This window comes from Rhinichthys klamathensis, unplaced genomic scaffold (genome assembly GCF_029890125.1).
Source record: "Rhinichthys klamathensis goyatoka isolate OS25496 unplaced genomic scaffold, OSU_Roscu_1.1 h1tg000512l_1, whole genome shotgun sequence".
NCBI lineage: Eukaryota > Metazoa > Chordata > Actinopteri > Cypriniformes > Leuciscidae > Rhinichthys > Rhinichthys klamathensis.
This window is the reverse complement of record NW_026606992.1, coordinates 201,643-226,873: the sequence shown is the minus strand read 5'-3', so window position 1 is coordinate 226,873 and position 25,231 is coordinate 201,643.

The following is a 25,231-nucleotide window of genomic DNA, read 5'->3' as shown; positions in this document are numbered from 1 at the left end:
AGCCGGAGACTGTTCACGTCACGCCTGCCCAGCCGGAGACTGTTCACGTCACGTCTGCTCACGTCACGTCTGCCCAGCCGGAGACCCCGGACAAGAAGGCCGCCGCCGAGCCGGTGTCTGTTCCTGCCCATAACCCCATAGCTGCCCCCAAGAAAACGCTACGCCACGGCCCAGGTCCGCCTACGCCACGGCCCAGATCCGCCCACGCCACGACCCAGGCCCGTCCACGCCATGCCATGTCCCGTGTCCTGTCCCCCTGCACGGGCCTGGCCCACCATCCCTCCCCCAAGACCGCCTCTGCTCCACCACCCTCCTTGAAGTCTGGAGTCAGCCTTAGAGGCCGCCGCCATGGCCACCTGAGCAGTGCAGGGGTGGTAGCGAAATCACTTTTTTTCAGCTTATGAAGTTACTAGCCCCCTAAAATAAATTCCGTTTTTGAAATCTGGTGTATATCTGGTTTAGGCTCATGCTAGGGATATTGTCAATATTCTATAATATGGTGCTTGGTATCATTGGAAAGGGGACCCTTTAGGCTTTCATTTAAGCCCAGTACTGAATCTGTCTGACAAACACAGAGGTCACATGACTTCTTGAAACCAGAAATAACACACATTTTTTCACAATTTCCGCCTAAACTGTATGCTTTCTTTTATCCATGTGGCATGAAAGAAAACCAGGGACACAAAACTCAACAACTTCAATACTCAAGGCACTCTGATGACTCAGAAAATGTATAATATACCCATAATATTTATTTGTGAGAGCCTTAAATTAGACTTGTGCAGCCAGTACAAGTCTTCAAAATAGAATAGAGCCAATAGAATGGACAAATAGAATACCCTATAAGTCCAGGGCCAAATGGCCTATTTATTAATGTACAGTTGTAATAAAAAGTAATTGTTTCAATAGTGTTATCAACATAACACTTGTAACTCTGACATTCTAACTGAAAGTGGGTGAATATCAAAATACATGATAGAAACAAAATGTTTCTATCATGTATTTTGATATTCACCCACTTTCAGTTAGAATGTCAGAAAGTAGCTCATGCGCGGAATGTTGATGGATTTTGACAGTTTGACAAGGTTTTGTCAGTTTTGTGAAAAGATTGTTGGTTCAGTTGACTGGTTATAACAACACTACCAACAATGCCATCTTCAATCAACTTCCATTGAGTTCCAGGGGTATTAAATGTAAGTACAAAATACTTTTTCTCTTGTGAATTGGTGGGGAATAGTAGCTAATGTAAGCTTGGTGTGTAGATAGTTCAAGATCGAGAACTCTTTACCCCTAAATATATTCAGTATGTCACATATGGACTACTGCATGCCTGATGTCCCAGGCAGCAACATAGCAGCATAACTGTGGAATCCATATGTACCAGATGTGGGCCGGATCTGGGCCGACACTATGTTGGTATCTGGTGTAACATCAGAAGGAGTCATTGAGTATGTGTAGAAAGTTCAAGATCAAATAGTCTCTCGCCAGAAATATGTTCAGTAGGTCAAATATGGACTAATGTCTGGATGATATAACGATATAACTTATTCCTCTGTGCAATAAGAAGCACATATGCATTAGCTTTTTTGTATTACAAAAAATACGCTGTTGCATTGCACTCACGATCTAATGTTTTGCATTGCAAATAACTATGCACATGTTGCAATGCAATGCATACAGTAATTAGATCATTTCGTTAAGCATTGAAGAGATAACATCTGTGCTTTTGCATTGCATTGCATAAAATATCTAACTTGTACACCCGTGCAATGGACAGAAAACACAAAACATATGAGCTTTTGCATTGCATTGCACATACGATCTAAGGTTTGCACTGAAGAATAACATTAGCTATTTACTTTTTGCATTGCAATAACTATCTCATTCCTTTGTTTATTGAAGAGATAACACATGTGCTGTGCATTGCATAAAAGTTTTGCAATAAGAAACACATGTGATTTGGCATTGCATTGCATGCTGCAACTTATTCATTCATGCATTCAAGTGAAATCATTGCATTAGCTTTTTCATTACAAAAAAACCCCTCATTCGCTGTTGCATTGCATTGCACACAGGATCTAACGGTGGGCATTGAAGAATAACATATAAGGCTATGCGCTTGTTGCATTGGAATGCATACCAGAAATAACTCATTCCGTTGGGCATTAAAGAGGTAACATTTGTGCTGTTGCATTTGCTTTGCACACACAATCTAACGTATTCCTCTGTGCAATAAGAAACACATAAGTGCTTTTGCATTGCATGCTGCAACTAACTAATTCAATTGTGTATTGAAGTGAAATCATTGCATTCGATTTTTGCATTACGAAAAAAAACCTCATTCGCTGTTGCCATTGCATTGCACACACGATAGCGGTGTGCATTGAAGCATATAATATAACATATAACATAATAAGGTGTAACCTGTAAGTCTAAGCGCTTGTTGCAATGCATACAGTAATTAGCTCATTCCGTTCTCCATTGAAAAGATAACATGTGTCCTTTTGCATAAAAGATCTAACATTCTGCATTGAAGAATAACATATAATTATGCACATGTTGCATTGCAATGCGTACAGTAATTGCTCATTACGCAGTGCATTGAAGAGATAACATTTTTGCTTTTGCAATGCATAACTAACACATTCCGATGTGCATTTTAGAGATATAATTTTTGCTGTTGAAATGTAATGCATTAAATATCTAACTTATTCCTTTATGCCATGAAAAGAAAACACGACACATCCGCATAGCATACAATACCTAACTTATTCAATTGTGTGTTGAAGGTAAATCATTTCATTTAGCTGTTGCATTACAATGCATAGAAAAACGACCTAATTTCGTTGTGCAATGAAAAGATAACATGTGAGCTGTTGCATTGTACACACAATCTAACTTTGTGCATTTGAGAATAACATATAAGCACTATGCACTTGTTGTATTAATGCATAAGAACTAACTCATTCCGCCGTGCATTGAAGACCTATTTTTTTTGCTATTGCATTGCTTTGCATCTAACTTGTTCCTTGTACTTGTACTTGTGCAATGAACAAACCAATTAACATATGTGCTTTCACATTGCGTTGCATACAATAACTAACTTATTAATTTGTGTACTGACGGAAAAAACATTACAAGATGTTGCATTACAATGCATAGAAAGAACTACCTCATTCCGATGTGTAATGAAGCATTGCATTAGCCTGGAAAAACCCAGACAACTTCCGGCAAATTTAGATTTGCTCTGCAAGTAGTCTGGCAAAGAGCTCATTCAAGCCCATTTCTAATCCGTCGAAATCGAGGCACCAATCAGAAACGTTGGGGCGGGCTTTACACAATGACGACAGCGCAGCGACGGTGAAGCAGATTTTGTAGAATGGATGGATGGATGGATGGATGCCGCCGTGGAACATCACTCATTCGAATCAGCAATCGCGTCTGTTTTAAGCGATTTAAAATGTTCCTTTTCGTTAAAAGCCTTCATATCTAAAAAAAGATGTTATCGCTGTCTTACCAAAAGTCTGCATACGTCATCTCCTTCATCGCTCTGATTGGTTTTAGGTCTATCCAATTGCGCCCAGAGGCATTTGAGCGATGTCCGTTGGGGACGCCTCTTTGGAAATTATTTGTCTATGAAGCTTTGCCAGACCCTAACTCAGTTACTACTGAGAATGGTCTGGTTTTTACCAGGCTAGCATTGCATTGCACTGCACAGACGAGCTAAGGTTGTGCATTGGAGAATAACATACAAAATTACATTTACATAGAATAATTGAAATGCAAGAATTAACTCATTCCGCAGTGCACTAAAAGATAAAGCTTGTGCTTTTACATTTGATTGCATAAAAGATCTGACTTATTCCTCTGTGCAATGAAAAAATAAACCCATAACATGTGCTTTCGCATTGCATTGCATCCAACAACTAACTTATTTATTTGTGTACTGACGATAAAACATTACATGAGCTCTTGCTTTACAATGAATACAATAATTAACTTATTCCGACGTACATTGAAGAGTACGTACTGTTGCATTGCATTGCATTGCTCTAACTAATTGCTCTGTGCAATGAAAAGAAAACACGTTTGTGTTTTGCATTGCATTGTTCACTACAACTAACATTAATTCCTGTACTGATTGAGAGAAATCATAGCATGAGCTGTTGCATAACAATGCATAGAACAACTGCCTTATTCCGTTGTGCACGAAGAGAACATTGCAATGTTCTGTAGGGGCGGCAGTGGCTCAGTGGTTCATGTAGGTTGTCTACAAACCGGAAGGTTGGTGGTTCAATCCCTGGTTCCACCTGACCAAGTGTCGAGGTGTCCATGAGCAAGACACCTAACCCCAGCTGTGTGTGTGTGTGTGACACCTAACCCCCGCTGCTCCCGACGAGCTGGATGGCGCCTTGCATGGCTGACACTGCCGTCGGTGTATGAATGAGTGAGTGAATGGGTGAATGTGAGGCAATGTAAAGCGCTTTGGTGGCCATTGGGTCTGTGAAAGCGCTATATAAATGCAGTCCATTTACCAATGTTGCTTTGCATTGCACGAACGTTGGGCATTAAAGATAAACATAAGCTTAAACAAAGAGAAAACATAAGTTTTCATAAGATAAACATAAACAAACAAATGAATAAGTTTGTTGTTGTATGCATTGCAATAAAGCAAGTACATACTTGCTTTATTGCAACAACAAACGTATTCATTTGCAACAACAAACTTATTCATTTGTGTACTGACGAAAAAAGATCTTTGCATGCTTTACAATGCATAGAATAACTAACTCATTCCGTTGTGCACTAAAGACAAAACAGTTAGTGCTGTTGCAAAGCATTGCCCATCTAATGGTATGCATTGAAGAATTACATAAGATATGCACTAGTTGCATTACAATGCAAACAATAACTAACTAATTCTATTGTGTATTGAAGATATAACAGTTGTTGTTGCATTGCATTGCATACAGGATCTATTATCCTGTTTTGCATTGCCTTTTGAGGACTCTTTGCTCATATATTTAGTTGCTCAAATGTGGACTATTTATGGACATATTGACTATATGAGGTAACATTAGAAATAATCTATGAGAATATACAGTGTTACGTTTTGACCCTTTGACCAGAAATATGTTCAGTAGGTCAAATATGGACTAATGTCTGGCTGATTTATCTTCAGAAGGAGTCTATGAGATTATATATTAAAACACCTGGACCCTTTGGCCAGAAATATGTTCACCTACATCAGGAGTCAATGTTTAGAAAGTAAATGTTCGATGGGCAGAAATATGTTCAGTGGATCAAATATGGACTTCTGTATGGTGATATTCACTTTACAACCTGTTTCTTTATTGACTTTTACAACTAATAGGTCTCCATCCATTTTGTCCATTCTATTGGCTCTATTCTATTTTGAAGACTTGTGCTGGCTGCACAAGTCTAATTTAAGGCTCTCACAAATAAATAGTATGGGTATATTATAAATTTTCTGAGTCATCAGAGGGCCTTGAGTATTGAAGTTGTAGAGTTTTGTGTCCCTGGTTTTCTTTCATGCCACAGGGATAAAAGAAAGCATACAGTTTAGGCGGAAATTGTGAAAAAATGTGTGTTATTTCTGGTTTCAAGAAGTCATGTGACCTCTGTGTTTGTCAGACAGATTCAGTACTGGGCTTAAATGAAAGTCTAAAGGGTCCCCTTTCCAATGATACCAAGCACCATATTATAGAATATTGACAATATCCCTAGCATGAGCCTAAACCATACACCAGATTTCAAAAACGGAATTTATTTTAGGGGGCTAGTAACTTCATAAGCTGAAAAAAGTGATTTCGCTACCACCCCTGCACTGCTATCGTGATTTTTCTAGTACTAGGGGTGTATACCTTGCCAAAAATCACTATGAGACTTTGTCCCCCCAGATGATACCGATGGACCAAATTTGGGGCCCTGGCTCATGGACTACTACGGAATCATGGTATTTATGCATATGCCTTTAGTTTGTTTTATTTTTGATAAAATAACGTATGACGTAGACCTATGTCTCAATCATTCAGAAAGCTGCAAGAATTTACATTTGCGCTGAACTATTTCCCATTTCCAAGTAGATTATAACCGACATCTGTAGCTTGTCGTCATTTCTTTTTTATTTTGGCCACAGTCCGAGGTTGTGAGGCTACAGCATTTACGGCGTCTGCAACCTTTTGCCACACTGTGCCCTCCAAACAACATTTTTCTCCTCTTTTCCACCTCGCCAATGATAACTTCTACTTCACATTGAGTGAAGTTACGTTTTTTTGATTTCCTCTCTATGTTTGCCATGATTTCGCAATCGATGAATATTAACTTGTGGGCGTTTCACGGACTATTTATGGGCAACTATGGGCGTGACATGAAGCCGCAAAAGCTGCGCTACATTTAGAATTGATTGTGATTTATTAAGGGAAAAATGAGTAGGATGTGCGTGCGCACAGTTTTATAAATCCGAATATTTCTGTGCGTACGCACGTCCTATGTTTCATCCGTACGCCACTTCTGACGCAAATCCTACGCAAAGTTTTATAAATGAGGCCCCAGGTCCGCCCACGCCACGCCACGCCACGGCCCAGGTCCGCCCACGCCACGGCCCAGATCCGCCCACGGCACGACCCAGGCCCGTCCACGCCATGCCACGTCCCGTGTCCTGTCCTCCTGCACGGGCCTGGCCCACCATCCCTCCCCCAAGACCGCCTCCGCTCCACCACCCTCCTTGAAGCCTGGAGTCACCCTTAGAGGGGGGGATCTGTCACGATTTGGTCTTGTCTCTGTCCCGTTTTGGTTTTGTTCATGTCATGTTCCATGTCTGTCATGTGATTCCCTGTTTGTCATGTGATCCTGCCATGTGTCTTGTCATTGGTTGATCGTCTGTTCATTGTTCACAGGTGTCCCTTGTCTTGTCATTAGTGTATTTAAGCCCTCATGTTTGCCATGTGTCTTGGTCAAGTATTGTTTCCTGTAACCTCTGTTGTGTAAGTCTATGTCCACGGTTTTGTTTCATGCCATGTCATGCTTTGTTTTATGTTTTGATCTTGTTGTATGTTATGTTTGAATAAACTGCACTTGGGTTCTCGCTACAACTTGCCTCCAGTGGACCCTTACACAGGGCCGTCGCTAGTGGGGTGAAAGGTGGTGACAATTATAGGGGCCCCCGCTGCCCAGGGGCCCCCACAAAATCCAGCAGTTATACTATTTAGGCCCCTCTTGTATGAATAATTCTAATATTTATATTAGTTGTATGCCTGAGATTTAAATGAAAACCACAAAAACGTGCAATTTGGGTAAATATTTTTCCAAATATCTGCTTCTCTTACCTCCATAAAAATGGTTTAGTCCGACCTAAAGTATTTATTAATTATTCAGTCAGAGTCAGTGACAAACATCAGATGGACCCAATAAAATTGTAAGTCCCACCCCAGCTCGTGAACAGAACCAATCAGAGTTGAGGCGGCAGCCTGAAGTTAATGATGAACTTGGTGGAAGAGCAGGAGACTGACTGACTGAAAAATGTCGGGGAAAAGAAAACATAAATCAGGTACCAGAAATGCCAGGAAAAGACGGAGAGGGAGGCAAGGAGAGTGGTTGTATCCCAGTCGATCAAGACGTTCTTAAAGACCGGTTATATATTGTTATTTCGCTGGGAATTAGAAAACTTCCGTCTACAGTCTGCCGTGTACAGTCATTTTTTATTATCGTGCGCGCCGCAATCGACCGAATGATTACGTGGTCTAAATTCCTGTCTTTTTACACTATTGTAAATAGAGTTTAAAAAAAATTACGAGTCACGACACATTGCATTATGCATCTGACCTGCCGGCTGATGATATTTAAAACATCGAGAAAACACGAATACAACACACTGCACTTGGATGAATAAATGTATTCGCTTTATTTAATAATATTACCAGTTCCATATTATCTTTATTAAAAAATAAGGCAATAAATGGTTTTATTTTTTTTAATTAGACTGCATTCTTGTCAATTTCTAAATGTTTACTATTTGATTTATGAATTATAACAGACTGATGGGGGAAAAAAATATTACTTTTTAAAAATTGGTTTTATTATTATTTAACAATTTCTTGCTTTTTGTTAGTTTTTATTAGTTGTAATTTTTATATAAACATTTAACTTTTAAAATAAAGGTTTTACAACAACATCACCATCTTCTGTTATATGTGGGCCTCCATGTTCATCTATTGTACCGTATATGATATTGGTGGAGGGTGGTGGGGGCCCACATCAATATTTTTTCAGGGGGCCCCGAATCCTCTAGCTACGGCCCTGCCCTTACACATATACACTACAGTACACAGATCCATTCAGAATTACTAAACACAGCAATATACACATGACAATCAAAACATTATTCTGAATGTGTGTGTAAACAATGTAAATGTAGCATACTAAATTGTGTCTGTGCATAAATACAATGTGCGATTAGTGCATCGTGAGCGCACATACACGGTTTGTTTTGTGCATCAATATAACGGACTCATGCGTGATAATTGTTCGACTCCTGTACATCACCGCAATCATCTTTACTGCAATCCTCATCCATCAAAACATTACTAGCAAGATGCTGGTTTGCTTTATCCAGACGAGAAACATTATTGCATATCATCTGGCCATGCAGCGGTGTTTTAACATTCCGTACACAGTGCGATGCACTCTTCAGAAACAATCACAGAATGTGACGAGAGCAAGTGTTTTAAAGCGAAACACAATGGAATGGATGACGCATCTGAAAACGCATCATGAGTCTCTTATCTCTGCCATCTCTGATTATAATAAGTTTTATTTATATAGCGCCTTTCCAGGGCTCAAGGACGCTTTACAATAAACAAGCAACAATAATGGCAATGGACAATCACAACAAACAACAGTAGGTAGATGAGAGTAAAAGTACAGTAAAGGACAATTATGTACAGTAGATACAGCATACAATCAGACATAACGAAATGTAGTACAACTTAAGAATGGTGACATTCAGAAAATAAGTGAGTTTTGAGCATAGTCTTAAATTCAGAAATAGTAGTGATCGGGGGAGAGAGTTCCATAGAGAGTTCCATAGTTTGGGTGCAACGACACTGAATGATCTGGCCCCCATTGAAGCTAGGCTAGAGCCCGAAGCCATAATTGTTTTGAGAATAATGGCTGGCTGATGAAGTTATTGGCTGGCTAGCCCAATATTAACCAACTGCAGAACCGCAGAACCATACGTCATAGCAGTGTGAGGACGACAGCGCCAGCCTAACCGTCTGATGCCGGAAGTGGAGCACACAGAACCATAGATATATACAAACAGAACAAGGAAAAGAAGAAGATAACAAGTTCTATCTTTGATGGATGCAACATACTTAACATTATACGCTTATACAAAACGGCTCTAAGTATTTTTTTAAGTTAATATTCAACAATACTATTGATCTGTCATTAGGCGCGTTTCCATTACAGATTTGTGCAATACTTTAAACCCATTTAACCCTTAATTACAAAACGAAAAATGAACGGTTGTAGTATTTTTAAAACGCAAAGTTGAACACCAAAATTTAATTTGAACTGTAGGCCTACACCAAATGCTGCGAAAAAAAAAAAAGTTTTTTTTTTTTTTTTTACTGGTTTTCTAAGGCCAAATAAGAACCTGGAAATTATGTTTTCCCCGCAGTGCTGAATGAGAAGAGCCATATAACCACAGCCTACAGAAAGGTGAGTTATAGGCTATAATAAATGTGTCTGAAAAAATAACGAGGCATTTTAATTGTTTATTAATAAACTATTGTTTTCTAAATCAGTGTACATTTCAAGCTTTAGCCTACGGAGGCTATATTTTGTTTCAGTTCTCGCGCTCCAGTTCACGGAGATCATGAAACCGCGCCTGATGGTTTTATTTTATTTTACAAAAGCACAACGTTTTCTTGTTATTGTGAGTTTACACAAATAAAAGTTGCGAATAATGTATTATGATTTTCTGTATGACCAGAAATGATAGAGTATTTTAAGTTGTTTCCACTGTTGATAGGAAAATGCAAGTGTTCGCGCCCGCGCCTCCCTGCCATCCAGTGCGCGCTCCACACTCGCACAAACACTTGGATATGCGTAAAAATCTTGTGTTTATTTGTGATAATCTTAGCCCTGTATTATGAATGAGATGTGACGAATTGCTTTGTTCTTTTTTTGGATAAAAGGTACGTCTTCTACATATGTAGCCTAATAAATGTTATAATAATGATGATAATTATTATTATTATTTGCGGACACGGACCGCGTCTTCTAGGTGACTGTAAATGCGCAAAACCTGTTTCCATTGCAGTTTTGCGAAATATTCCTTTTTCGAATTGCCTGAAAAACCTCCTCATGTGAGCGTAAAAACTTGTTTACGATAAACGAGAGTTTTTGCGAAATGGACGTGTTTCCATTGTGCGTATTTTCAATTCGCAATTTCAAATTTGAAGGGTATAATGGAAACGTGGCTAATGACAACCTGAACGAAGACATCAGGATGGCTATATAGATTAATTAACTGAAATAATAACTTTTTTACAACAGAAATTAATCAACACTGAACTTACTTAAGCTGAATTATGACACTATTTTGTTCTAGATCTACAGAGATTTAATTTGTTGTTGGCGTAGTATTGTACAGCATTTGTTAAATTTTCTGACCATGAGAATTGCATTAATTGTATTTTATTTCACCTATGAGCACATAACGATCTTTTGATATTTCAGAGGAAAAAACTCATTTTATTTAAATTAATCATTTTTCTTTTTTTCAGTCTATCATATAATTGTTGTGTATGGTCTATGAAAAAAATTGTTGGTTGAGTATTAAAAAATATTTTCAATTAAATCATATGTTCAAATGCTCAAGCTTAATTTTCATTGTTTTTTTAAGCTTTGTTCAATTTATATTGTTAATCTTTTGACTCAACAAAACAAATGGATAAAGTATAATTTTAACTTTTAAAAAACTATTAACATTTGTTAATAGTACTATATTGTCTTTTGTTAATAGGACAAAACATAATTCTTATCTTTTATAGCCTACTATTTGATTTTATATTCAATTAAATCGTTTTAAAAAGTCTTTATAATAACGTTGTTTTAAACTTTAAAAAATTCCAAAACACGGAAGTAGCGCAATGCCTTGCCGCGCCCACTTCCGGCATCAGACTGTTAGCTGGCGCTGTCGTCCCAAGGGGGTAATCCATCAGCCGGAAGTTGAAGCTGCCTCCGGGGGCCGCCATTGTAGCTGGCTATCACCTGCTGTTAGCATCCCATTGACTCCCATTCATTTTGGCGTCACTTTGACAACGAATAACTTTACATCTGAGACGTCCAAAGACTCCATTTGTCCATTATTTATTTCTCAAGAAACGGGACAATGGATAAAAGGCTCCATTACTTTGTATCTTACGTTATGGCCCCGTAGAAGCCATTCTTGTAAAAATAGGCTAACGATTGCGTCATAACCACGGGACGCTCTGTCGCACAGTAGAGAAATTACCGTATAGACAGAAGGAGAAGCTCGTAGGCAATCGTTTACTGTCTATGAGGCAATCGGGTGGACATGGAGGCATAAAGTCAAGGGAGAAGCCCATAGATAGAGAGTTCATAAAAGCAACGGGACAAAATATTTCAACAACAGATTTGTTTCAGATTTCAATTCAGATTTGTCCCGGCACAGCTACTAGAAGGTCAGAACGGTTGATCACGTGACAACTACGTCGTCAAGCTCAGTTTGAGCCTGCGCAGAACGCTTGGCTATCAGGAAGTGAGTGCCCATGTTGGGCTTCAACTCTCTCCGTTGAAATCAACGGGGTCGCTGTGTCCATTTCTTTTACTGTCTATGTGTCGTCCTCACACCGCTATGACGTATTTCTGCGGTTCTGCACCTATCTCGGCTAGCCAGCTCAGCCGCCAAACTTTTCATAGCTGCAAATGGCTGAAGCTGCCACGTCATGTCTACAGATGTCTATGTTATACTGATTTACTAGATCTCAATATTTCCAAGCAATGCATGGCTTATGGATATCTACTTTTGTTATCCTGTAAATCAGAATATAATGATTTTCGCCATGTTTTTTGGAATAAAATGTTATATATATCAGGCTAGGAATAATATATTTACAAATCCCTCTGTAAATGTCTTCATAATATAACTAGGTACTACTGCAGTGGAGATTTCGGACTTGGAGTATGAGAGAAAGGTCATTTTGAGAAAACGGGCTTTAAAGATTTATCATCAGCCAATGAGATCGCGCATTCAGTCTTTTTACTTTCACGATTGGTTGCTGATAAAAAGGAAATGACCATATTTGGATCCAACAAGATTGTACAGAAGAGAGAGAGCTTCCTAATGGTGCATGTGATGAGAGGGTGACGGCAGAGATCGCGGAGAAGTATGTTGATTAAGAACGCAAACTTTTGTTAAATTTATGATAAATCTACAGACGCAAACAGACGAAGTGTAGTAAAATAAAGACCTAAATGTGTATTTCGGACTTATTTTCACCACAAATCTGAAAGAAGACATGTTATTGAAGACAAATATCCAAAAATCTCAAAATTGACCAGTAAAAAAAAAACGATGTTTTTGCCTGCCGTGTCTCGCCTTAATATAAACACACACTGTTATCAGTATTATTTTGGACAAAGTTTTGCACATTTCACTTCAATGTACACTGAAGCATGCGTCGTGAATTAGCAATGTGGAAACGGTGGTTTGTTACTGCAGTATCACGTTCAGTGCTATAAATCTCTCCGTTCCAGAATATTTGGTTCATAACATCAATCTTTGATTCAGGTGTTTGTGCAACCGTGCCCTGAAGATTTAACAAAAGTCTGGGTAGGCCTAAGTAAAAAAAAGTAAGTAGGAATTGGGAAAGTATGTGAGAAGTGAGATCAAAATTACCTTGCTTGCTTCTTTCCGCCATTTCACCTCAGTGCGAGAAAAAAATGCATCGCTTCTTCTGTACGGAAAAAGAGCAATTTTAATTGGTCGTCAATTCACTGTGAGTCTGTGTATCGTAGCAACGAGCACAAGACTGTGCTGTTATGAATCCAGTGGGAAAATAGATCTCGTGTATTGTTTATATATTTCGTATGTGTATGTCTCTATGTGATTTGATGCAAATAATTCTAGCCGGCTCAGCCAAACTTTATCAGATGGCTGCTCAATTTGGCTTACGAAATTATTGGCTAGCGGCGGCTGAAATTCTAAATGGCGCAAATGGCGGCGCCTGGCGGTGGCTTCGGGGTCTAAGCTAGGCGATGCCGAGGTACAACGAGAAGGTTAGAGTCGGAGGATCGTAGAGAGCGAGTCGGGGTGTAGGTGTGGAGCAGGTTACAGAGATGGGGGGAGCCAAGCTGTGCAGAGATTTAAAATTGAGCAGGAGGATTTTGAATTTAATACGGTAAGCCACTGATGTAATCAACCTGGTAATCAGCCTGGTTCCCTGAGAAAGGGAACTTGCCCTGCATAGGGCACTATGGGAAATGCCTCCGGCATGACCGGTGTCTGAAGCATGAGTCTAAAAACGACAATGAACTTGACATTGGCAGGGCAGCCTATGACGTCACTACTGGTGTGACCATGAGTATAAAAGGGCACCTGTGAAATACATCATCCTCTTTCTTGTCTTCAGAATCCGTTTGTTTGAAGCACGTATGGGAGCACCTGCGTTTTGCTCTCAATGGAGCTGTATGCACGCATTGTGAGGATTTATCAATGGAATAGCTCCATTCATGCCGCCCCTATTCTCAAGGGATGTGGTATGCACATTTGGGTGGAATGCCTGTTACTCTCTGAGGAAGCTGGATGTGCTAGGTATGATCCATTTGCAAATCTAACTACATGAGACAGGTAAGAAGCTGTTTCTTTCTGTTCTCTCTTGAGGGATAGTAGTTAGCGTTTGCACATGTGCATTCAACTCTCGAGGGAGTTTAAGGCACTCATAGCGACGCAATCGACAAGTCGAACAGGAAGTTTTCCTTTTTTTTGGCTCCTCTAGTTGGCTTAAATAACGCTATTGTCCTATGTGATGTATCTAATTCTGAGGAATTAGAGACAGAAGGAGTGTAGTATTAGTTATTGTTATTATTACAACAATTAGGAGTTGTGGAAAGTTATGCCAGCGCCAATTAGATCTGGTTTGGCGGCATGAGACGGACTTTATGGAAAACCATTTCTGTCTGGACATAACTGCCCCGCTCCTGTAAATACAGAGCTCCGCCTATATAGCAGTATTGAGTCGTTAGGCTTTTTGTAAGCCTCATTGGCAAGATATCCTGAGCTTAGGACGTTGTTAGGCTGCCTTGCTTTAGAGAGTTGAGGTCTCCATCTTCAGAGCTCAGCTAGGTAGAATGGCTGTGAGCCTCCTTGGCTACTGCCTTTATAGTAGTGGAGCATTGCTAGGCCTCCTCACATCCTTTCAAGATGCCCCGAGTAGGGAGGTTATCAACGTGTACATTTCTGTGGTCAAGGAGTCCAATAAAATAGGTTCCAAATAGGGATGTAAACGGTTAATCGATTATCGATTAATTGTTGACAAGAATTTACTCGATTAAATTAAACATGAGGCGGTCAAAACGGAGTGGACTACCAGCTACATACAGCGTGCTAACCTCGAAAATCCAGCTGTATTCTAACAATAACTTAGCTCTCCTTATTAGCTAGGCTCCTTGCATGCTGGATAATAATTTTTTTTAAAGCTGGGTCTCAAACATTAACAGCGCTGTGTTGGACAGATTTGTGCAGCGGTGTTCCATCATGAGGGAGTGAGAGCACGAGAGGTAGTGCTGCGCGAATGCGCTACGGCGCTCTGTAATCAAATACGATTTTAAATAGGCTTAGTAAAAAAAATATATTGAAAATCAATGTGTGGCGATCAGCGTTGATATTGTGGCGGGCCGCCACAAATAAATGAACGTATGGGAAACTCTGTCCTCTAATTTTACTGTCACCTTCCTCAGGGATGATTTAAGTTGTGTTCAGTTCTATATCTGAAGTTTCCAGGTCTAGTAATTTTACTTTTACCTTTCTCAGACCAAGGGGGATTAAAAGTGCTGCTGCTAATGTTTCAAGTTTTTCATACAAGTAGCCTAGTTTAGATTATTATATGTAGGCTTAATATAGTGTAGGCTAAGCCTACCCATATAGATTTTTATTTAAAATGTATTTTATGTTGCTTAATGTTTCACATGCAACATGTGAGCCAGTGCACAAATATTTTTTATGTATTTTAATTTTCTGTGCATAATTTATTTTGTTAAACTACATAAATGCCATTATCTGTACCGTATCCCAACAGTTACAATAAAACATCAATTGAGCAATATAACATGCATTTTTATTCAGTAGCAATATTTTGCTTTTTATGTTAAAGACACTATTGATACCGTGAGAAATTTACATTCTCAGGAAAATAGCCGCTTATCAGTTAATCGTTAATCGATCGATAAGGTCGATCAACTAACGATTAATGAATTAATCGATAATTTTCATCCCTAGTTCCAAGACTAAAAAACAATAATGTTGTCCTTACCATGACAATTGGAGGTGAAGTATGCAATTTTTTGTTAAAAAACGCATGCCAAACACACAGTCCATTCACAACTTAATAATAATTTAATAAATAACAACTTAAAGAGTTGAATATGTGTATTATGGGTGCAAAGGAACTGATTAGTGAGACAACAAGTTCATAACTATGTTCACAGTTTATAAGTAGGCAATGCAATACCAACAATATTCTAGTGATGAAGACTAATAGTTTAGTGTAAATACATCACTAAGATGATTTTCTACTTAGATGTCTGCACCACTGTGGGAACATGAGCCACGACATCCACAGAGAGACATGCATTTGCAAGGTGCCTTACAGTCAGTCTTACACTTGCAAATGACAAGTTCTGGCAAGTCCTTTGAAATAATGGCAGTTGTAGTGTAGACAGGAGTTGGTGGAGAGTCTGGGGAATCCTGCTGCCATCCCCATAGAGACGGCGATACTGTTGCATGGTCTTTGACAAGTGTATTGCCCCATACATGCCCACTCTAAAGAGAAACATTATTAGTGATACAAAGGCCCTTCATTATTCTTAGCCATGTTTATATTATGCCCCTATGCAAAGTTGTCTTACCTGATAAGCTACTCGATGGAGGTGCTGATGAAGTGCATCACTGCTTGGTGGCATGTGGTCAAAGTCTTTTCCTTTGTGGAAGAAGAGGGAGAGTCGCGCAGCATCCACAGTTGTGATGTTGTCCTCAGATACACCATGATTTCCATTACATGAGAGTAGATGTTAAAACTTCATGCTGATTTGTACTCGGCTTTCGCCAAGATAAGCAACACTAAGACGTAGCTTTACAGTAAACTATGCTTCTCCATCCATTTACGCTATATATATATATATATATATATATAATTATATCGCAATTTTAACCAGAAAAATCTACAATGCATGCCCAAAGTCGTGCAGCCATATAGTTTCTCTTGATATCAGCATGTTCAAAGGTGTTTATTTTTATTTATTTTTTATTTTACAGGGACGAGATGCCACTGATGAGTCCTGCTGACTTCAACATTCAACAGTCTCTGTACATGAACATGGTAAAATGAAAAATCAAACACCTTGGAAATGACAGGTATGCAGCCTACTATGTTTCAGGAATGGCACAAAGTTGTGTGACTGTTCAAGCCTCTGTCTTTAGATCAGTGTGTTTACTAATGTGCTTTTTTGTCCTTTGTTGTGTATCTTTGGATTATGTTGTGTTGTAAATAAATCCAAACAATCTAAAAGCCATTCTTTTTTAAATCTCCTTATTCTTTGTGCAAGGCTCCTCATAATGATATGGCCTGATAGCACACCTAATAGGGCCATTATGGGAGGGTCTTTGTCTTTCTCAGGTGTGAAATGCATACATATTAATGAGAGATCATGCCCCTTCGCATAAAGCTTTCTGACACAAAACACGTCATTAAAAATGTAAAATACTTTATTGACTTATCTGAATGAGTAGTCAGGATGATTCTCTCATTGTTTTGGAGCAAATATTCTAGGCTATGTGATACAATTTTCAAAAGTCTTGTGAAGAAATAATCAATATGTATTTTGTGGCCTTATTTCAGAAACTTTAATTTTTAGTTTTTTCAATAACCATGCATAAACAATATTCTCTCAAAAATACAAATATGTACATACATGTTGCTCACATATTATGGTAGCCCTGTTTGTGCTAAATAGAGTGTAATTACACCTGTGCCATTAACTCTCTGGGGTCGGCGGTAGCGCCGGCGATACCAGCTCACTTTTTTCCTTATCAGTGCAAAAGAGACTCAAATTACTCTATTGATTTTGATCTTACATATAAGTGTTATACATCATTCGATCCTATTAAGTTTGTATTTTTTTTGTGGAACCTCACAATAAAAACAAAGTGTTGTGCTTTTCGCCAAATAAAGAAAAATAAACATGATGCGCGTTCTGCGTTCTCTCTGTCAGTGAGGTCCATTCTGAAACGCGTCCGAAAAATGAACTGTAACTAAGTCAAAACTTGTCACAGAGATACGAGACATGTGTCTTTTTAAAGCTTTTATTCTCTTCTTTTAAATGAAGTAATTTATTAAAAAAAGAAATATTTCCAGTTTATGTAATCCGTTTGAAACCAAGGAGAGGTACAGTTTTTTCGTTCTCAGTTCATTATCTTTAATTAGCTGAGGCCGCCACGCCCCCAGCGCTTTTTTTACATGGTAAATAGGTGATCTAACAGCCCAGTCTCATCCCAAGACGTCATATGACTGACGCTTTTGACCATACGTCAACATCCGACGTTTTAGGGTACCCTTTAACGTTAGTTAGATGACGCTATCTAATCCTAACCCTACCCCAGACCTAAACCTACCCGCATCATCTAACTGACGCTAAAGGTAAAGCGTCAGTTAGATGACGCCCTAGGATCGTCAGTCATATGACGTCTTGGGATGAGACTGGGCGGCAGTGGCTCAGTGGTTCATGTGGGTTGTCTACAAACCGGAAGGTTGGTGGTTCAATCCTCGGTTCCACCTGACCAAGTGTCGAGGTGTCCATGAGCAAGACACCTAACCCCCGCTGCTCCCGACGAGCTGGATGGCGCCTTGCATGGCTGCCGTCGCCCGTCGGTGTATGAATGAGTGAGTGAATGGGTGAATGTGAGGCAAATTGTAAAGCGCTTTGGTGGCCATTGTGTCTGTGAAAGCGCTATATAAATGCAGTCCATTTACCATTTATCTAACTGACGTTAAAGGGTACCCTAAAACGTCGGATGTTGACGTATGGTCAAAAGCGTCAGTCATATGACGTCTTGGGATGAGACTGTGTTAGATCTAACGTTACATAGCACACGCCCAGCGATCAATGGCATAAAAACACGAAGTTTCTCCATCAGATTCACTGATAGTTCATCGCGTTTTGAGAATGGCACTCTACTCCTTCAGATGATTCTGGACAGCGGGGAAGGATTCACCTTTTCCTCAGAGGAATTTGAAACTCAGACGACCAACGGCTCCATTTTGAAGAACGAATTGACCCCGCCGAGGATACAAGCTCGGAGTAAGTTGTTTAGTGTTATATAATTCCTTTTCTGATTATAGAGCTCAAATGAATTTTCAGACTATATTTTGCCTAGTTTTGGCTAGCTTTTGACATAGGAAAGATTACCTCACAGTCACAATATCCCTATACGTAGGCCTATACGCTCGTGTAAACTTTTTAAATGTGATATTAGCCTACTACATATATTTCACTCAGTTTTGAGATCAGTTTATGACACTGATTATCATGCTAAAATACTGCCTTATGCGTAATTTATTTTGTTTGCGAATAACTGCTTAGGTTATATAATTATTTAGTGAAATATATTTCAGCCTCCGGTAAAATATGTGATACTTTCTAAATACAATATATTATTTATGTATAAATGTTCAGTTAGGCTAACTGAAATAAAACCATGTCTATATTGTGAAGGGTAGTCAACTTTAGCATGGGTGTGTTCACTTATTCTCTAAGCACTGTGTGTGTGTATATACTACCGTTCAAAAGTTTGGGGTCGGTACGATTTTAAATACTTTTAAAAGAATTCTCTTCTGCTAACCATGGCTGTGCTTATTTGATTAAAAATACAACAAAAATCAGTTATAGTATTAAATATTATTCCAGTGTAAATCAGCTGTTTTCTGTGTGAATATATAGTAAAGTGTAATTTATTCCTGTGATCAAAGCTGAATTTTCAGCATCACCAGTGTCAGTGTCTTCAGTGTCAAATGATCCTTCACAAATCAGTATAATATGAGGATTTGATGCTCAAGGAACATTTATTAGTATTATCAATGTTGAAACAGTTGTTGGTCTGTCAGTTGTACAGTTTTTTTTTTTTTTTTTTTGGATTCTTTGATGAATAGGAAGTTCAAAAGACTTTTGTAACATTATAAATGTCTTTACTGTCACTTTCGATCAAATTAATTATTCCTTCATAAATAAAAGTATTGATTTCTTTCCTCCAAAAAATAAAAATAAAATTCTCACTGACCCCAAACTTTTGAACGGTAGTGTATATATATATATATATATATATATATATATATATATATATATATATATATATATATATATATATATATATATATATATATATATATATATATATATATAATTAAATCGCAATTTTAACCAGAAAAATCTACAATGCATGCCCAAAGTCGTGCAGCCATATAGTTTCTCTTGATATCAGCATGTTCAAAAGTGTTTATTTTTTTTATTTTTTTTATTTTACAGGGACGAGATGCCACTGATGAGTCCTGCTGACTTCAACATTCAACAGTCTCTGTACATGAACATGGTCAAATGAAAAATCAAACACCTTGGAAATGACAGGTATGTACTATGTTTCAGGAACGGAACAAAGTTGTGTGACTGTTCAAGCCTCTGTCTTTAGATCAGTGTGTGTACGAATGTGCTTTTTTGTCCTTTGTTGTGTATCTTTGGATTATGTTGTGTTGTAAATAAATCCAAACAATCTAAAAGCCATTCTTTTTTAAATCTCCTCATTCTTTATGCAAGGCTCCTCGTAATGATAGGGCCTGATAGCACCTAATAGGGCCATTATGGGAGGGTCTTTGTCTTTCTCAGGTGTGAAATGCATACATATTAATGAGAGATCATGCCCCTTCGCATAAAGCTTTCTGACACAAAACACGTCATTAAAAATGTAAAATACTTTATTGACTTATCTGAATGAGTAGTCAGGATGATTCTCTCATAGTTTTGGAGCAAATATTCTAGGCTATGTGATACAATTTTCAAAAGTCTTGTGAAGAAATAATCAATATGTATTTTGTGGCCTTATTTCAGAAACTTTAATTTTTAGTTTTTTCAATAACCATGCATAAACAATATTCTCTCAAAAATACAAATATGTACATACATGAATAGAGTGTAATTACACCTGTGCCATTAAAGGAGAACTCCGGGCAATTTTTAAGTTAATCTTGATCGTTAGACCTTTGTGAGTACTGACTATAGGAAAAAAAACGAACCGGATTGGTGCTTGCTACGCGGAGCTGCGACCGCGAATGCCCAGAGCTCCCACCCAGCTAAAACGGCAGCTATGGGGGCATCGACATAAAGAGCGTTTTTGAGCCTCTTAAAATGTCTGTCCAACATGAACAGGGACCCTACATGTGAACAAGATGCGTTTAGCAACTTAGCCATTGTTTCAACTCACCTAAATAGTCTTTTAGACGGCAAGCTGTAGTCTCGCGCTGCAGTCCCGTGCTGTAGCCGGAAAAGGTAAACAATGTCCAGGTGGGAGGAGCCATTTCTTCTTCACTTGTAAGCAACTCTGATCATAACTCATCGCACATGATCAACGCTCCTCCCACCTGGACATTGTTTACCTTTTCCAGCTACAGCACGGGACTGCAGCGCGAGACTACAGCTTGCCGTCTAAAAGACTATTTAGGTGAGTTGAAACAATGGCTAAGTTGCTAAACGCATCTTGTTCACATGTAGGGTCCCTGTTCATGTTGGACAGACATTTTAAGAGGCTCAAAAACGCTCTTTATGTCGATGCCCCCATAGCTGCCGTTTTAGCTGGGTGGGAGCTCTGGGCATTCGCGGTCGCAGCTCCGCGTAGCAAGCACCAATCCGGTTCGTTTTTTTTCCTATAGTCAGTACTCACAAAGGTCTAACGATCAAGATTAACTTAAAAATTGCCCGGAGTTCTCCTTTAATATGTTTATAAGCAACTGAAAAAAGCACAAATGTCAGGGCATGTCAAAACATCTCAAGGACCCCAAAAACACCTTAGACCCCAGAGGGTTAATATGTTTATAAGCAACTGAAAAAAACACAAATGTCAGGGCATGTCAAAACAACTCAAGGACCCCAAAAACACCTTAGACCCCAGAGGGTTAACCTCCCTACTTAGAGAGTCGTCATGTTGAGGCCTCCGCTCCTAGAGCTCGGCTAGGCAGTTTGCTAAGTTGTTAGGCTCTTTGTGAGCCTCCTTGGCTATTGCGAGTGTCGCTAGGCCTCCTCTCACTAGAGAGAGCTATCTTATTGAGGCCTCCCTGGTGAAAAAAAAATGCTAAGTATACTTGCAGCCAGACTAATTTAGTATACTTCAAGTGTGTTAATGACTAGTTAATTTGAAGTGTGCTATTTTGAAACGACTAATTTTGTACTAAGTATATTTTAGTTGTAAAGCATAACTTTAAGTGTATTTAGTGTACCTTTGTATGCTAAATTGGAACAACTTCAAGGATCGGGAAAGGTCCACGAGCCAATGTAATGTTACAATGATCATTTCCAGCACAAAGTTAAAATATACCTAAAATATAAAATATATTTTTAAAAAAGTGCAAATAAATACACTTTTAAAAAATAAACTGAATTTTCACTTCAAGTTTCTTTTTCTAAAATAATTTTAAAGTGTTAAAAGTTGTATTGTGAAAATAGTTAAAAGCATGATACTAATATACTTTTATTATATTTAAAGATAGTAAAATTTTTGTTAGTATATTTGCAATGTACTATTGAAAAAGGGAATATTATTTAAAATACAATAAAGTATACTTTTTTTCACTAGGGCTCCGCTCCCCAGAGGTCCACTAGGATAGCGATTGTGAGTTGTAGGCTCTGTGAGCCTCCTTGCAAGATGTCCTGAGCATGAGCCTTTGTTAGGTCTCCTCTCGATTTAGGGAGTCGTCATATTGAGGCCTCCACTCCTACAGCTCGGCTAAAAAACAAACCAACAACAACTGTAGGGCGTAGGATAGTATGCTAAGTTGTTAGGCTCTCTGGGAGCCTCCTAGGCTACTAACCTTAGTGTGGAGTGTTGCTAGGCCTCAAATTAATTAATGGATGGATGGATGAATAAAGTAACATAAGCACCGTTGCCTCTTAGCAAGAAGGTCCCTGGTTCAAGATTCCAGGAAACCAGGAAACCTTTCTGTCCGGAGTTTACATGTTCTCTATGTGTTGCCGTGGTTTTCCTCCACAACCCAAAGACATGCAGGACGATGAATTAGAAACACTAAATTGTCTGTAGGTGCTATAAGACGAGTGTGAATGAATGTCTGTGTGTTTTTGCCCTGTAATTGACTGGCCATCCACCAAGGATGTTTCCCTGCTTTTGGGATATGTATGTACACTCAAACAGACACAATCTTACTGGAAGGCATGGCACAAACTGATCACATGCTAACAAACTGGCAGCAGAGTAGACACTGCATCAGATATGAGGTGAGTCATTCACCCAGGGTGACAAAAACTACACAAAAACACTGAGAATGGCTCACATATTCTAAAACAACAATAACATTGAGAAAAACATAATGAAATCAGAGCTAATAGCATTCTAAAGTAACTGTCTTAAACTGTAAACTAATAAAAACAATATGCGACAAGTATATATCTTGGTTTCATTGGTCTAAATTTGTTTTTCTTTTCTTCTGCTAGAGCTTATTAAAAAGAATTACTTAGGAAAATAAGTTGATTTTATCTTGTCATTAGACAACTTTTTTTGTGCTGCTTGTGATTTTATGAAGGGTTTTGCAGCTGAATGCTGTGCTGAAAGCGGTAATGTTGTTGTCACATAGTACAAAGCCTGCTTCAAACCCTGCTGCCAACTGCCTATGGACAGTATCCTAACAGAGATGGAACATCATAATTGACTTGGAATGCTGTACATAGGCTGAAACTCAGATAATGCGCGCCAAGCAGTTCCAATAGAGTTTGATGCTAGCATGTAGCTTAGCTAACAGTCAGCCATGTGACTATTTGGTAACGCTTTAGATTACAGCCCGGAAAGTACTGCGTAATTAAAGCAATTTTACAGCGTAACCTTCGGTAATTATTGTGTACCTATAATGTACTTACATTATAAGTATAAGGGAACAATATTTTAAGTTTGGGGAATAAAGGGGTAACAACCAGGAGAATTAAAAAAGTATTTATACTGTAAGTATTATAGAACTAAGGGGTACTTATTCTACTATTATGATATAACAATCTTACATTTGGGATCAATTTAGCAAGAACATACACTGCGTACCTTTTTGAAATAATGGTGAACCAGTACATACTGTATAGGCTTTATAAATGCATAGATATGTACCCTGTAATTTTTAAAATGTAATCTTTTTAACAAAAGTGCACTGAAAACGAAAACTATTGCAACTTTTGCTTAAATATTGTGGAAAGATACTCTTGTTTCATGTGGCTTGTTACCCCCTTGTTCGATGTAGTTACAGGGTAAGTGTGACATTGCGGGCTGTAAATTAAAGTGGTGCTTGTTACCCTCTTGTTCCATGTAGTTACAGGGTAACAATAAAAATGCATACACACGATCTTATATCACTGACTCGGAAACCTTTATTTATTGTACAAGCACCACTTACCCTGTAAACACATGAAACAAGATATATTTCCCAGTATTTAAAAAAATTGCAATAGTCTTAGCTTTTCTTGCCTTGAAACATGTTAGCCCAACTTAAACATCTGCACTTTTGCTATCAAAAAATAAATAAATAAAAGTATAAATGCATAGATATGTACCCTGTAATTTAAAAAAAAGCCTATACAGTATGTATTGGTACACAATTATTGCAAAAAGGTACGCAGTGTATGTTCTCGCTAAATTGCTCCCAAATGTAAGATTGTTGTATCATAATAGTAGAATAAGTTCCCCTTAGTTCTATAATACTTACAGTATAAATATTTTTTTTAATTCTCCTGGTTGTTACCCCTTTATTCCCCAAACTTTACATATTGTTCCCTTATATACTTACATGCAAGTACTTTATAGGTACACTATAATTACCGAAAGTTACTCTGTAAATTCCTCTTAATTACACAGTACTTTCCGGGCTGTAATCTAAAGCGTTACCGACTATTTTTCTCCAAATCAGTTCAGTGCAAACCCTGCCCCACCACCATTTCTAAAGATTTAATTGGTAATGTTATTACAGTGCTGATTACTTGAACTATGAAATTAGCCCAATTCCCTGATTAGCATCAACATACTGTATATAGCACACAAAAATATTGTGCAACATAATCAAGTTTAATTAAATTAAAAATACATTTTTAATATGAAATTTGTTATACATTTTCCACTTAGTCTGCCATCTTGGATTAATACACTAAGCTTGCATTCTGGTATTGCCTTAAAATAGGGTTCCTCTCCGCTGTCTCTTAGGTTTTGAAACAGAGCTATAAAGTGTTTGTTTAATGCTATAAGCTTTGACATTCCCTTCGATGCTAGACTGACAGAAGTAGATATATTAGGTCCTGATTGATTTCATTACCATTCTAAACTCAGTGGCAATGTTGTTTTGTTTCAATGCTGAGAGAAATAAATCTGCTTCAGACATCTGAAAGAGAAGGATTACTAGCCTACACATATACATCAGTGTGCAGTAGTGTGCTATAAACAGCGACAATAGTGTGCTGACGTTTTGCCTTGGAGCAATGAACAAAAGGAAAGAGTGTGTAAGTGTGTGTCCCTTCAAATCCCTGTAACTCTGCTGAGTAATGAGAGAGGTTTAAAATAGTGAGTCAGTAGCTTTACTTCTCTCTCCCTTCTCTGCTCTAGCTCTTGCCGTGCTATCAAACAAACCCTGACAGGAGTGACCAATAAACTACATCACAACCA